The sequence below is a fragment of the Anguilla rostrata genome, chromosome 7, assembly GCF_018555375.3.
Source record: "Anguilla rostrata isolate EN2019 chromosome 7, ASM1855537v3, whole genome shotgun sequence".
NCBI classification, from domain to species: domain Eukaryota; kingdom Metazoa; phylum Chordata; class Actinopteri; order Anguilliformes; family Anguillidae; genus Anguilla; species Anguilla rostrata.
Window position 1 is genome coordinate 8739005 of NC_057939.1, and position 16597 is coordinate 8755601.

Here is a 16597-nt window from a genome sequence, read left to right on the forward strand (position 1 = left end):
TTTTGCTCGGTTACTAATTAGACTGCAACCAATTAGCTAGCCGCCACCACCAACTGGCAACAAAAGAATAGCATATGCCGTGCACCTCGTGGACTTTGGCTTCTCGGGGAGTCACACGACGCCTTCTGTGGTGTCCATTTATTCCCCTCCCCAGAGAATTTGTTTCTCCACAGTGCCTCTCCCCGCCAGTCGGTGAGTGGGACTGAGCCGAGAGACTGAATCGGTAAACAGAACGAGGAGGAGGAGGAGGAATCTCTGCAATCAACAACTGCCATTTTGCCACAATAAACCAGAAGAGCATTCTGGGAAGAAAGAAAAAAACAAGTGCTCTGCCATTGCTTTTTCTATTTCTTTTTTTTTTTTGGTTGTTTGTGTTGTTGTTGGTTTTTTTTTTAAATTTGACGCATTTGAACAAAATCTCATCTGACACATGATATTTTTATACAGCTGTTGCACCAACTGCCCTGTAGCAAAGCTAGTTACAGCTGAGGCAGCTGGACACATACAGAATACTAACCATTAAACTTTTTGGTCAAGGTTGTCAAACATACATACCAGTTAGGTATAGTAGTGACACTTCTCTTGGTAAATTATGATGAATGGGAACTGGACTGCATTCACAGTATATGCCACCATTTGAAGCAACTACAGCTGCAAGCGTTTTACAATTAATGCCTCTCATTCACTCATTTACACACTCACACACACAACCGTGAAAGACTCCAGCTGAATTTGACCTGCACAGGGCTTCAGCACAGGGAAGCTCTGTGCACGTTCTCATATTTACTACACTTATGGGGACAGCGGCTGTTTTGACATCTCCTCACCCCTCGATCCATAGCATCTGCACCGTCTCTCCCCTCAGGGTTCGACACCACATATCCCCAGGATCTGACGACAGACGGCGCTGGATTGATGCGATGTTGACTTCATCTCTAGGCCCCATGAGGCCGTTTGTCATAAAGGCTAATTGCAGATGTCCATTAGAGGGGGGATCGGAAAGGCAAGGGAAGCAGCTCTGGCTCGTCAAAACTAGACAAATATATTTATATTTATAATGGATAACGTAATTTATGATGCGCCCGTACGACACCAGCTCTCTACAAGTGGCACTTGTAGGCTGGCACTCAACCAATCAAATCTTACTTTCTGAAATGTTGTGGGGGAAAACAAAAGAAGCCAGGCAGGACCGGCCATGCAACTGACACCAGGAAAGCAATGGCTCATTTAGTCAACGTTCCGTCTTCCGTAGCATGAGTAGAATATTAGTAGGTGGGTGTGCTGACACGTTAGCACCTACAGAACCTTTAAAACGCAGGCATGCGGTGAGATTACACCACATGTCTCTAGCTGTCTGCTAGTGCGTACAACAGTCAACTGTGAAAAACACTACACATCTATACGTCAGCACTATGACAAATTATGGTGCTGTACACCAGCACTGTGATTGTATATAGAGTTCCGTACACCAGAACTGCGACTGAATATAGAGTTTTGTGCACAGGCACTGTGACTTCATATATCTACCAGACTGTGACTGATAAGTTCTGTACACCAGCATACTGCTGATCTAGATGTACTCAAGAGTTCTGTCACAGCACTGTGACTGTATATAGAGTTCCATTCACCAGCACTGTGACTGTATATAGAGTTCCGTTCACCAGCACTGTGACTGTATATAGAGTTCTGTTCACCAGCACTGTGACTGTATATAGAGTTCTGTTCACCAGCACTGTGACTGCATATAGAGTTCCGTACACCAGCACTGTGACTGTATATAGAGTTCCATTCACCAGCACTGTGACAAATCCAAAGATATTGTTCTGCTGTCAGTTCTGCACTTCTGTCAGTGGACACTATTATAAAGTAACGATCTACGCCCGGAAACTTATAACCCGGCACATTCCCCTCAGCTGGGGAATGATCTCAAACAGAAATCCCAAAATGAAATACGGTCTGAAATGACAATTTTCTTCACCACCCCCTCTCTGCCCCCCCCCCCCCCCCCCTTCCCATCCCTCGAACCCAGAGCCGTCTGTCAGCTGTCTGTTCCAGTGTGCTGATGGATCCTGCAGGGAACAGGTGAATGCACCGTGGCATGCTGGGAGTCATGGCACTTTATCGCGTGCATCTCATTTCCCTACATTAGCATGCATTAGCATGCATTGGCAAGAAGCTGCAGTCACCATTAGAGCGTTCAGGAACAGCGGTGGCTGAGCGTGTGAAGTCTCGGGCACGCTGGGGAGGTGTGCTCAGTCAAGGGGTACAGAGGGGGTACACCAGGCTGCCCACATTTGGGACTCGGGAGGGGGGAGATGAGGGGGTAGTTACTTGGTTGAGTGAAATGGAGGGGTAAGGGCGGGGGGGGGGGGGGGGTTTGGCAGGGCAGGAAGTGCGCCAAAGAAAGCATAGCGGCGCTCTTAAACGTCTGAGTGCACACGCTCAGATGAAGCGCCTCTGACACATCGCAACGCCAACAATCTCCTGACAAATCCTGACAGATTAAGTGCTTTTCATCTCCTCGGTGCTCCCAATGAGAACTACACTTATTAGCACATTTTCTGACGCCCCCCCCCCCACCCCCCACCTCACCCCAACCCTCCCCAAACCACTTAATTCTTCAGAGGTGATTGAGAGAGATAAATGCGAAAGGTCAAACGTTTGCCTCCGTGATAGAATAATTTGTCATGGAATGCTTCCCTGAAACATATATCAGAATCAGAATCATTGCCCCTCTCTCCGCTGAGCCGCTGCGCCGCTTAGCCCCAGCACTAACCGGGCCGTCCGTAAGACGTCAGGCAAACCGAGCCAAGGATGCGGAGAAAAACAAGGTGGCGTCAGCCAGTGATCCCTGTCATTTGGAGGAACATCCCTCAGTGTGACTAAGCACCGGCCCTAGGTCCAGAATACAGCATGAGTTAGCCTACAGATTGGGAAGACAACTGCAGTTTTTATCACGCTGGCAGAGAGCGAAAAGGGTACAGCCCAACTGGGTACTGTCCTCAGTACCAGGACTAACTCAGCACACGTGTGGGAGCAAAGTCCCCAGAGGGTCAGCTGTTTATGACAAGCTCCACACACACACACACACACACACACACACACAAACGCACATACACACACGCACACACACACAGACACATGCACAAATTCAAACTTCAAAAACATTTCATTCAGCTCGTATTGTAAGATGCGCACGTTGACCACCCTTGACACACACTCGTCCTCTGATTTATGCTCAATGGCAAATTTCTTCAAATTCACCTTCCTTATTGGGGAAAGCGCACAAACGATCACCTTTATTTCAGCGGCCCGACTTTCACCTCTGCTGCGGCTGCGAAGGTTAACAGAGACGCCGGGAACACATTTAAGAGACAGCCGAGCCCCCCTGAAAAAGGGGACCGTCACCACAACAAAGAAAAACAGACAGAGGAGAGAAATAAAATTAAAGGCTGAACAGGACTTCAGGGATAAGCGGAAACAGCCAGCGACAATAGGACAAGGGAATAGTCGGTTCTGACACTGGCCTGAAAACGATGTAAAAAAAAAGAAAAAAAATGAAACGCGTCCTCAGGAATGTCTGTTCCGTTTGGGGGGGAAAAAGCTTTCAGATTTTGCGCGCTAGTGCCAATACTTCAATTTTAATGAGCTGCCTCGCTACAGTAATAGCTACCGCGGCTATAAAGGGTAGCCGGCTGTACTTGTTACTGCTGGGGCACGCGGATGAAAGAACGAATTAGCTGGCAGCGCGAGTCATTTCCCTGCTACGTTATTTGCGGTAATGTTCGCCGGATGCCATTGTCAAGGAAAAGCGTTACTAAACCACATCAATCTCCCCGCCCAGCATTTCCATTTCACAGTATTCCTCGCTGCGCGTCCGAGCTCAAGGGACGGCCGGCTCTTATTGCGAGGTTGTGTTCTTGAAGTCTGGAGTGCTAAATGGAAACGGTCACGCGCCAAAAAGGGACAGGGTTCAACTCAAAGTGAAACATGAAACCAGCCCACAATATGCAGATCTTCCGTAATTAAAAATAGATGAAAACAGTACACATACAGTATTTTTTTTGTTTTAGTGAATATGGTGAGTTTCTTCATTTAAAAGTTCCACAAGCTGGTTCTCAGGTATGTACACTGCGCACACACACACTCACACACACACAGACGCGCAGATACACACACAGACGCGTGCGCACACACACACACACGCAAACATACACACCACTCTCAAACTGCACAAACACAACTCCCATCCTCCAGTCCGTGCGGTCAAGCGGCGCGACTCCCCCCAGGCGTGTCCACCCGTCTCCCCACAGCCCCGGTCCCGTGCTCTCCCCTCCCAGGGCTGGAGCTCTGCGCTAACGCCCCGACTGCGACAGATTCAATTAGCGCAGCCCTCTGCCAGGGCACGGCTGACGGACGGGCGGGGGACGAGGGGACGGGGCTCGCGGGCAGAGAAGAGCGGGACGCTCTGACCGAAATGCGCCGCAGATCAGCACATCTTAACGCAATTACACTCGATTACGCCCCCCTAAAAAAACGGGTTATTTTCTCACAGCGCGGGTGCCACGGAGCCATTAAGAGCCGCGTCCAAATGGCTCCAAAACGGACATTAAGCAGGAAGATTGGGGGAGAGAAGAGCCCGGTTATTAAGTTACCGGACCTTTTCTCTCGCGTAGCCTCGAGTGCCGCCGCCGCCGCTGCGCCCACTCCGCTCGCGAAACGAGCGAACGCTGACGGACGATCGTTCCCCGCGCCGGAATCCGCAGGGATTGCCGGGCTGCTAACATTCTAAAAATAAGGGCTATCCGTCACAGCGGCCGCGGCACGCGTGAGCACAAACAACGCGCGGTTCCGGTAATAAATGTACGACCGGTGGCCGTCAGGTGGCTCGTCCTGCTAAAGCAATGTTTCTCGGTGCAGTGGCCCCGATATGCCGCTAACTGCAGTTCTGACTGCGGCCAGGGAATGGGCTTTAGTGTTGCCCAGGGAGGAAGAGTAGCAGTAGGCAGGGCCATCCCTACCCCTGCATCTTGGTTGATTTCTGGCCTCTGGTAGGGCCGAACTGGCCCTGTCTAAAGTTCAGGGCACGGTAGTAGCGCATTTCAGTTAAAACAAAAAAGCAGGGAAATAACAAATGTATATAACTACATATATGTCTACACACAGTAAATACTGCTCACAGTGGCAAAGCAGAACACTTGGGCCATGGCAGCACTGTGAAGTGTCTGTCTGCCAATTTCACACACAGATTCACTGGAAGCCGCTGCTTACCAATCGATACGCTGCCCCAGGCACCGGACGCCATTTTGTTTCACACACTGCCGCATCTGACACTCAATATGATGGGGGTATCATCTGTTTTCGTGACTTCCGATACGTTTTGATGCGTCAGTCAGCGCGGGGCGTTTTCGGGGCGAGACGTCAGGATGCGAACGGGGGGGGCGAACGAGGAGGGAGCCCCCCGCGAATGTGAGAGACGCAGTTAACCGCGGAACCGCAGGCACAATACGGCCTGCTAACGGGCTACAGCCGAGCAGCAGGTAGAGAGGCGGGCGTGACGGTCGGAGGCGTCCTGGCTTCATTAGTCACCCGGTAGTTGTCCAGTCTCGGCCCGGCCGCCCAGCAGCCCGATCAAAGCTGGAGAGGGGCGAGAGCAATTGCCCGTAGGGTCCAGGGGCACGCCGGCTCATTTTGTACTCGTAACCCAAAAATGGCTCCGCGGCTGTGTCTGCGCGTGTGGCTGCCGGGCCCCAGAGCCACCACCACCAGCACCACACAGAGACCTGCTGCTGCACAGCTATGTGGACAGATGCAGGCTAATTAACATCACGGTGCCCTGGGGGGGAGGGGGGGAGAACGCGCGGTGGAACAGGTGTTGACGTGATGTCACCTCCAGGGCGGCGCACGAGAGCCGGGGACAGCAAGGACGCAGCTCAGAGGCAGGTGCTGGCCGGGCAACAAGACGGACTGCAACTGCTGGAGCAAAAGACAGCAGAGAAGCCTACTCCAGAACACCTTTCCCACTGCCTAGCAGTCCAGGCCAATCCAGGTCATCGCAAGTAGCACGTTAGCATTCTGAGAATTTCTCAGCATTGGTGGCCTACGATCAGCGCGCAAGCTCGTTGCTAGCGATAGGCGGAACGGCTCGAACCAGTACGCACTGCAAGTGGCATATGCGCCCCTGCGTTGTCACCAGACTTTACAAAAGAGCATCCATTCAGAGAGGAACTCGCAGACGAGAAGGCGCAGAACGTTTTAGGAACAACAGAAACACGGAGAGGCTGGCAGCCAGAGCTAACGCTGAGTTTTCGCGACATTGCACCAGCGCCGAAAAAACTTTGCCACGACGTTTCAGTCTGTGTTTCGACGACGGAGCACATTTCTCAGCAGACTCTGCGAGAGATCAAACCTGGCACGTCGCGGAGAGAGACATCCAGAATAATCAAGAGAGAAACCCTGGAGAGAGAGACAGACATCTACTGTATGCCGAAACCCATTAATAACCCACATTGTATTATCCGCACAACCAATACACAACAAACAATTCTAAAAACGGCATACGCTGAACTGACATGCCCCTATGCATTGCACATCCTTAAAAAAAACACTACCGTACAATACCATACTGTACGTTTAACTGCACTGTATCCTTCGTTAAATGGCGCTTTGCTTATATCTATTTTATACTGCGTACTTTAATAGGATACCGGAGCCAAACCTCTGGCTCTAGAAGAAGGGAGGAGAAGGCATAAATCTGAGCTTGATTCCAGCGGGGTTAAACCTTCGGTGGAGAACGGAGTCTGATATGCCTGGAATATGCACTTGTCGCAGACGTGCCTCAGCCGAACACTTCAGCTTTAATAGCCAATCAAACTGGCAGCAGCCAGAGCCGCGCCGCGGCGACTGCTTAACTCAGGTGCGTAGCCCCGAGCCGCGATGGCTCCGGAAATAACTCCGATGCGCAGCGAGCGGAGAACGTCTGCTCGGAGAGAGAGCAGATCTCCCTGACCGGGTCTGAATCGCGGGAGCAGCCGTGGAGACGCCCCCGCTCCCACCGCCCGTCACGCCAGGACTCGCTCTTCGGTCACCGCGGCAATTTGCGTCGCTTCACGACGGTAAGGCGCAATGCAGCTGGCTCCCTTACAGTCTCACGGAAAAGGGGGACACTGCAATGCCCCTGGATTCATTAGTGAGCGTTCCCATGGGCAAGAAGGCCTTCTCTAATTCCTCTACGTTGACAAAATCCCATATTTTCAACCTCCCCATCCACACCCCTCAGACACACCTCCCCCATCCAATGAAGACAAATGAGATTCTGTGGATAACTGCATATGACAGCATGCAATGGCCCTTTTTTATATAGGAAAGCTCCAGATTCCAGCAGATTCTCAGCCTCTGTCCTGGTCATCAGTGAATAGCTTTTCTGGAAGCCTGATTGGTCACTGCTGGTAACAAGGCCCTGGTCGCCCGGTACGCTCCATATGATTTGTGGTTGTGAGGCACTGTATGTCAGACAGCCTCCGCCATGTAAAATCTGCATATGGTCAAATTGCTGTGGGACTTTCAGCGGACATCAGCTCTGCTTTCATTATTAAGAAGAGGTAGGGGGGCCGTTCTTGAAGTGCTGGATTCATGGGGCTTAAACTATATATAATTTCCCCACCTGGGGAAAAGAGCGATGACTCTTGCGATGCGGTGGTGCGCTCGTATGCATGTCTTAAATAGTCATTTGGAGAGAAGAAAAAAACAACGCATTTCCGTCTTTGTGCGCACGTCCCCCCGATGCTCTTCCATTATGACAACCGTACTACAGCGGCGCGTTCATTTTTAAACCGTTAATTCTCTTGGAGCCTGATTATCAGGTGCGATCTACAGTTTTACGCATCCTGCCACTGCAGCGTTCTATTCTGGATTTGAACCCGCGACTCTGCGTCATGCGGCCTCCGCTGCAGCCACCGAACCAGATGCTGTCGCTGCTAAATCTACACAAAATAAATCTCGACTAAACCCAGTCAAATTTACTCTCTGAAAACCATATATACTCCAGCCCTCGGTACAATCGCTGAAAGCACTGCAGGGAGCAATGTGTGAGAGCGATCACAACCCGGCCTGTCCTCAGTCACAACACAACAGTCCGATCTCAGTGATGATGCAGTTAAAAGCTCAGCCACATCCATTGAATCTGCCACAATGGAGTTTGCTCTCTGTCACATTAGTTTAATCTCAGTCACAGGAGATCCCTGTCACAACACGCTCTATTTCTTGTCACAAATCAGTTCTGAATATTCTAAATCACAACAGCGTAACCTGAACCTCCGTTGTCGGGTTACAGCATTAATGGCCGCGTTGGAGACGGAGCAACCGGCCACAAATATCCCCTCCAAAAAGGTCACGGTGAGTAAAGTGATAAAATAAAAAATAAAACTGTAACTCCATTTACAGGTAGGTGATGCCTCAGTGATATTTGAGCTAATGGATGATGCTCTCACGGTGTTTCCCCAGCCGGGCTATGACAGCATAGCAACACCGACGCCGCGAAAAAAAAAAAAAGAAACGCGGAACGTGAACTAGGGCAACGTGTCTCCCGTGGACCGCCGAGAGCAAAGGCGCCATCAAGCACGGCTTACCGGCGAAAGTAAACACCGCCAGCCGCCAAAACCCAAACGTCGGCCGCCTTCCCGAGACCAGGAAGCGGTTTCTCTCCCGTGTTTACAGGAGCTTCGGGCCCTCCTCGCGTAAGATCCGCGGCCCTGTCTGGAACTCCCCGGCTTTGTGCCGTATTCCGTCTTTTTCGGCGAGAGGCAGGGGGGGGAGACCCGCCCCCTCTCTCCCGACTCGTCAGCGCCCCTCTCCCCAGGAGCCGGAGAGGCTCGCGTTCCACAGACGAGGACAGCACAGGAGCACACACACACACACACACACACACCCTCTCGAGCCCCAACGCCACAGTCACTGTCCCCGGTCACATTACAGGCCTTCCTGTTGCATGGAGTTGGTGTTGCTGTTTCCCTTGTTGTTGAATATTAATACATGCATCAGCCGTCATTAGTTAAAAGGTTATTTCACATGTAAACTCCCTTTGCTAATGTGGTTCTGTTACACGCTACATTTTCCTGAGGTTATTTTTTGTTATCTTTCCCTCATGCAGTTCCAAACATACGACAGAACATACAGTATATGGAGAGACTAATGAAATCCACGCATGTAAGTCACATCTTTGAAGAAATACAGCCAAATAGATGGGCAGTTAGCATCTACTGTGTGACTGACTTTTGTTTTCAGGCCCAAATTTATGGTGGTGGGCGGGGAGGGGCGGGGTGACATACCACTAATCAAAGAAGTAGGACTATCGACGCGCTCGCTCGCCACGACAAAATAAAGAGCCAGACTAATTCGGCTGGAACAATGCACCCCTCCCCAGGATCTATTATTAGCGGCGAGGCAGAGTGTCCATTGATCCCAGCTCCTGCACTTACTCTGGATTAGCCTCGTTTTACAGGGACGGGGCGGGTGGGGGGAGTGGAGGGGCGGGAGTCCAGGCACACCGAAAGGACACCGGAGTCATCGCGTCCCCGAGGAACAGCACAGAAGTGAGTCATGCTACACTGCTACAGGGGGAACAGGGCCTCAAAATATCCCCGCAGAAAACTGGCAGCACAGGTTCGATACGTAAACAAGATACCGACGCCATAACCAATAACGCCATCGACTAACAGAACCGGTTGAGCATTACGATCTGGGATATGAACCAGTACAGGACCAGTACACTCCAAATCCCAGGCAAGCCTTGGTCTGGAATATAGGCCACCATTTTGTCATTCTGTTTGTATGCCAGGGCTGTCATTTCTTCCCGCCTATAGACAAACTTGCTAAATAATTACCCCTAGAATTTTCTGTAGATCTTTACCGCACGCTGGCTGATAATTGGTGCTAATTATCGGGTAAACAGAATGTGACTGTCTTAAACCGCACCAACAGCTTCGCGTGCGCAGAAACGGCAAACGTGTCAAGAGTTCACCGGATAGATCTGACACATATACAAGCAGGGAGAGGAGACTTAATGGAGCTGCGCTGTATCTTTACCTCTCTCTCTCTCTCTCTCTCTCTTTCCTTCTCCCTTCCTGCCTCTCCCGTCCTCTCCCCCCCTTCTCGCATCTCTCTCTCTCTCTCTCTCTGACTGGGCAATGGCTCATGCTGAGTCTGTGCCCCCCCCCCCCACACACACACACAAGCTGTTCCCTCCACACTCCCTCCATTACTTATTGATCAGCAGTGGGGGTTTGTCTGAATGCAGGCAGCAGCCACAGAGAGAAGGCTCTCATGATGGATATTTAAGACCGGCCTTCGCCTTGCTCTGTGAGACATCCCTCACCCGCTCGCCATTTACGTCTCCCGCCTGAAGTGGCGGCCTCGACCGCGTCCGCCAATCGGAGGGCCTCCCCCCCGCGTTCCCCCCCCCCCCACGCTCGCCGGCGGCGGCGGCGGCGTCTCTCCGGCGCCCCGGGAGACCGGGCCGCGCCGAAACGCGGCGTGCCAAACCAAACAGACAGGGAAGCGTGAGCGCGCGGCGGGACCCCCCCGAGCCGGCCGGCTGCCGGCCGCCTCCGGTGACGTAGGAGGTGTTTCTCAGCCGGTCGGCGGGCGCGAGGAGCTTCCCCTGTGCGAGGTGGGGGGGGCGGGGGGGTGGTGGGGAGCGGAGGGGAGGAGTAGGCGTTCAGGAGAGCGCCGTTTTTGGCGCTCCGTTAAAAAAAAAACTCGAGGCCCTCCCGGCCCAAGCAGGCCTTCAAAAGGCGCTCTCTGACGGTAACGCCGTCGAGCGGCGTGAAAACGCTCGCGGCGCGGTAGCGCAAGAGCTTCCGCGGTTTCCTTCGCCTCGCATCAGCACTTACCCACCCCGAAATAAAAGAGAAACTCCGCGCCGAGAGCCTCGGTTCCTATATTCACCTGGAATTCACAAAAGTGAACATGGCATTCCGTATCACAGCTGAAGGAGAAAAAACCCATTCTGAGAACGAGAACGCCGGTTTGCCACAGCGTTCGCCTTGATCCGGCGGACTGACGCTTGTCAGGAGAGAGAGAGAGGGAAAGGCACTTCTCTGGGCGTGCTCAGCAGACCCGTCAGAAGGAGCTGGGCAGGTCCGCGCACTCAGAAGCGCATGCTGGTAGATTAAAGTCAGCCTCGTCAGACCTACGCTGCCCAGTGCACCCCCGTGAGCGCAGGAAACCATCGCATCTCCACTCACATCAAAACCACCGCACTTCAGTCCCCGTGGAGCACTCACACCACCGCCTCCCCAACACAGGGACACGGAGATTTACATTCTTTACACGGACGGCCCTCCCTCCTTTTATGTATTTCATTCAGGTTCATGCAGACAGGAGGAAAAGCAGAGAGGGTACAGATAGAGGACACATCACAGGGCACAGAGCCATGGAGTGGACTCAAACTCCCAGCTAAACGAGGGGGGGGGGGGGGGATTTACATATGGCTACTGGGTCAGCCAACCTATGGACTGTGGCACATGCCACGCCCACAAATTTGGTGTAGGTAGAGAGTAAGACTAAGATCAAAATTCGCCAACATTACTACTCCAAAAATAAGTGAATACATTTTTCATATTCTTTTTTTTTTTCATTATTACTCTTATATGCAGCCATTATGTGGAAAAGAGGGGAAATTTGTCCGGGATAAGTGAACTCTATTCCACATCAGTAGCACGACATGAGTCATCAGAAGAACAAACTCTTGGAAGTCTTACAAAAAGGACATGCCCCCCCCCCCCCTTCCCCTCACAAATTACCCGGGGGCATTGAAAGCATATTAGTGTGACTCTCTGGGGAAAGGACAGTGTTTTACTTCTGTAGACGGCGACTGTTCCCTCAGATCTCAGATCATATCGGGGACATGTTTTCCGGCTTTGTTTTGGCAAATTGTGAGGGGGGGTGGGTGGGGTGGATGGGGGGGTCCAAAGGTTAAGGCTTCCAGTTGAAGTGGAATAAATTATGAATCGGCGATCTTTAAACATCTTGCGCTCATCGCATCTCTCCTCCTCGACTCAATGCGGTGCTTTTTAAGGGCCTGTGGACCTCCCACTGGGGTCTGGCTGACAGCAGAACAGCCACTGTTGCACCAGCACAAACACATAAATCACTGTACTCCACTTACTTCACAGGATCTGGAACAGCACGGGGAAGAGACAGAGAGAGTGAGTCAATGAGGAGAGAGAGAGGGAGGCAGACAAAGCACCATTGAATAATGAGGGAGAAAAAAATGTGTGCGTGCTTGCACGTGTGTGTATGTGTGTGTGTGCGTGTGTGTACGTGTGTGTCTGTGTGTGTGCGTGTGGGTGTGTGTGTGTGCGCACGTGTGCGCGTGTGTGTACCTGTGCGTGTGTGTATGTGAACCTGTGTGTGCACATGTGTGTGTGCGTGTGTGTGTGTTGCATAGATCGCTGTTTAGCCAGTCTAAGTGCCTGTGCGTTCTGCTTTAACACACAGTGCACTTTGTTTATTGCTATACCGATAGCGCCCCATTTGATTTGAATTGCAATGAATCGAGCCGCGAGCAGCCGCATTTGTTTCAGCCCCCAGGTAAACACGGCCCTGCCTTTCTCAACGCACAGCCACGGAGACCGGGGGCATCTGCATTTACACAGCTTTACGACAGCACACACGCTCCCAGCCCCCCCCCCCCACCCCCACCCCCCAGCTAACACATACAGACATTGTTCCTACACAACTACCTTAAAGAGCCTGCCGCCATCCATTTTATGTCCCGGCCATAAAGCAAACCTCCTCCTCGCGCAGAGATCGCTTCTCCGCGGCGCTCGGGCTAACCGGCGCCGCGTTTCGACCGCGCCGCGGCAGCCCCTGTACCGTACCGAACGTGTTACAGCCGGTTTTTTTACCGTAACTTAGTCTTTACCGCCGCCCCGTTCCCGTCAGGCCTTCGCTATCTGACAACACTAGAGCCGGAAAAAGCTCCCCGGCTGCACATTTAAGCCCGTCACCTCAATGACAAAGAGACAGGAGCAGCCAAAGGAGGAGAAACGCTAAGAGGGAAACAGATAGGGAGGGAGAGAGAGAGAGTGAGAAAGAGAGAGTGGGAGAGAGAGAGAGAGAGAGAGAGAGTGTGGAAGAGAGAGAAAGAGAGAGGGAGAGAGACAGAGCTGGGAGACACAGTGGCAGGCGGAGAGAAGAGAGACAGAAGCTGTGAAGAGTGAGCCTGTTTGAGAGCCATCTGTTGTCTATGACTAAGTCTGCCCTTAATTTGAAATCAGGGATATCTGCACTTATGTTCTCCCACTCGAAAAGCACTCTTCCGGGAGATGAATTTTAATATCGGCATAAATAAACGGCGGGGCCTGGCTTCAACCGCAACCGTGGTCAAAAAAGTCAAAAAAAAAGAAAAAAAGAAGAACGATAGTTTTAACTCCTGCGAGAGTTCTCCGGAGATGGAACCTCACACACGCACACGGTCAGGAGCGGCGGAGTTGAAGATGCGCTTTCTGAAGTTTTTGCACAGACTCACACTAATTACGGCAAACAGCTGCAGTCACCGCTAATTACATGGCTACACACCTGTTCCAGTTCTTTACCAACACAGTTGTATTGTTTACAGTGATTTAGTGTGCCCCCACATGGAAACAGCTTCCTCTCCATTGGGGTTTTTTTTTCTGTTTTTTTTTTTACTGTGCAGACTCTGCAGAGTCGTCGCGCGGTTGCACCTTAACCGCCAAGTCCGAGAAGCGTCGTCGCGAGCGGAGCCGAGCCGAGGAGCGGGAAAACGACCGGAGCCATCGTCCAAGCCGAGGCAGCGGCCAGAACTGCGGCCACGACGCAGACGGAGACGCGAAGAGCGTGAAAATCGAGTCGAAAAGGAGAGATCCGTCCCCGCATCCTGTGTGTGTGTGTGTGTGCGTGTGTGCGCGTGTGTGTGTCATAAGCGCATGACAGAAATGAGAGCGGTGCTCATTGGAGGACCAGAAGCCCAGAGGCCCCTGGGGCAATGAGGAAGGTCTGGGGGTATGCACGCATGACAAAACCACAGAATGAGAGAGGAGGGAACCAACTAACCCTTTTATCTATGAACAATCAGAGACGCAATCTGGACTTGCCTCAAGACACATGCACACACACACACACACACACACACACATACACACGCTCTGCTCATCACAGGAGCAGTTCAATGACCTTGGTCGGGCAAAAGTACAGACATTCTCTGTCTGCTGGGGGGTGGGGGGGGTGGTAGCAGTTTTAATTGCCATGGTCAACTGGATCCCCCTGTGGGCTCATTTCAATTAAACAGAGAATGTCTCTATGAGCCCAGAGCAGCTTCCCACAGATGCGCCCCGTGATGTAGCCTCTCTGCGCTACCCGGCGCGCGGAACGGGGACAGGCGTGAAGCTGCACTCAGAACACACATGGGGGGGCGACATAGCTCAGGAGGTAAGAGCGGTTGTCTGGCAGTCGGAGGGTTGCCGGTTCGAACCCCCGCCCTGGGCAGGTCGAAGCGTCCCTGAGCAAGACGCCCAACCCCTAACTGCTCTGGTGAATGAGAGGCATCAATTGTAATGGTAAATGGACTGCATTTATATAGCGCTTTATCCAAAGCGCTTACAATGATGCTCTCATTAGCCAGAGCGTAGGGTTAGGTGTCTTGCTCAAGGACACTTCGACATGCCCAGGGCGGTTTGAACCGCACCCGCTGCCAGACAATCGTCTACCTCCTGAGCTGCCGCCCTTGCTATGTAAAGCGCTTCGGATAAAGGCGCTATATAAATGCAGTCCATTTACCAGTTACCATTACAGAGCACGACTGGATAACGCGCGCTAACGTTTAACGTTAGCATCGGGCTTCAGCGACGCCGCAGGCCCGTGGAGCCAGAAACCGCTACGGCGTGCGAACGCTGCCCGTTCCCCCGACGACGCTCTCGCCCCGCAGCCGGCCTGAGGACTTCAAAAGGATCCCGTGATCCAATAAGAAAAGATCTGTTTTTAGTCAAAGTGCCCCCGCGGATCGAGGCTCCCTGACCGGGAAAAAAAGCGCATCTGAGACTTTACATTGCGATTCGAGGCATAGAAGCACAACACCCATCGATAAAACGCATTATCAAATCAAACCCGGATCAATGGGCAAATTAAATCAGTCTGAAACGGGCACGGCCGCGCGGCTAGGAAGGAAACGATAATGAGCAGAAAGGGAGGGGATCAAATTGAACGGAGTTACCTTGACCGTGTTAGAGGATATGAGCTGTTTTATACTAATCTCTTTTATGTATCGATCTGGCAATCTGCGCCATACTCTTCCCATCTGTCTACCTATCGCCTATATAAAAAAATTTAAAAAACGGGCGAAGGATGGGGCAACTTCACCGCCGGATTAAGCCGGGAGGTTTTTTTTCCAGAGGTCTTTTCTACGGCACTTTTTTTTTTGGGAGTTTTATTACGAGTCGCCGCGGACTTGGCAGCCAAGCGCGGTCTGGCGTGTTTTACCGAGCGGAGGACAAAGTAATACAGTTTGACACAGATGATGAAGCTGCCGCCCGCGTTCCTCTCATCCGCGCGCCCGTCCCTCGTCCCCCGTCGCCCGCTGACACGTAAACAATGAGAAATCCATAGACCGCGGTCCCGCCGCGGCGTCAGACCCGCCCCCATCAGGGTACCTCATCAATCATAACATATTTGACCCCCCTGTGTTTGAGCCTGACCCCCCCAGCCGTCCCAGCTGAGCCTCGGCGTCTAAGGGGCTCGTTTTCGCGGGCGGGTTATCCAAGCTTTAGAGTGGGGGGGGACAGTCAGGTGGGAGTCGGTCGGCATTACAGGCCTGCGTAACACCACTTAGACGTCCCACTCTGAGTAATTGCCTTTGTTTTTGAGACTGGGCTGGACTCCCGCATTAATCCTCTTCCTCGTCTATCTTTTGTCTGAGGTGGTGGGGGGGGGGGGGCTCTCCAGAGGTGTTCGGCCGCCAAAACCTTCAGACGAGAAGTCGCTAAGGCGTGCGGAGCTCCTCCGCTGCCACCAGGGACCCCCCCTCGCCATCCCGTCCCAGGCCCAGACACGGAGCTCCACCACCTGGGTGACAAACAGCCTCTCCACCTCCCGCGGCCGCCCATAACTCTCTCTGCGGTTATTCACACGCTGCGCGGGCTCTGCTCTGTGTGACAGCCCTCAGTCAAAAATACCGTTTCAGGGTAGAGGATAAAAACGCCACACACATCTCTGGGTTAAGATTACTGTTTACGGAAGGGGTGTTGTGTGTGTGTGTGTGTGTGTGTGTGTGAGTGTGTGTGCGTGTGTGTGTGTGTGTGTGTGAGAGAGAGAGAGACAAAGAGAATGAGGAATGTGTATGTGCGTGACTGAGGGAATGTGTGTGAGTGTGTGCATGCATGCGTGCGAGTGTGTGTGTGCGTGCGTGCTGTGTGCGTGTGTGCGTGTGAGTGTGTGTGTGTGTGTGTGTGTGTGTGTGTGTGCGTGCGTGCGTGCGTGTGTGCGTGCGTGCGTGTGTGCGTGTGAGTGTGTGTGTGTGTGTGTGTGTTGGGCGGGGGGGTGCACTTTCCTGGTAATGTCCTAAGCTGCACTTCAAAGTCCT

The 16597-nt window shown here is 52.4% G+C and overlaps 1 protein-coding gene across 1 annotated transcript in view; it reads right to left on the reverse strand.

Moving 5' to 3' along the window:
- Window positions 1–16597, reverse strand: part of plxna4 (plexin A4) — a 291711-nt gene that overhangs the window by 187753 nt on the left and 87361 nt on the right. The gene's annotated exons all lie outside the window — the stretch shown is intronic.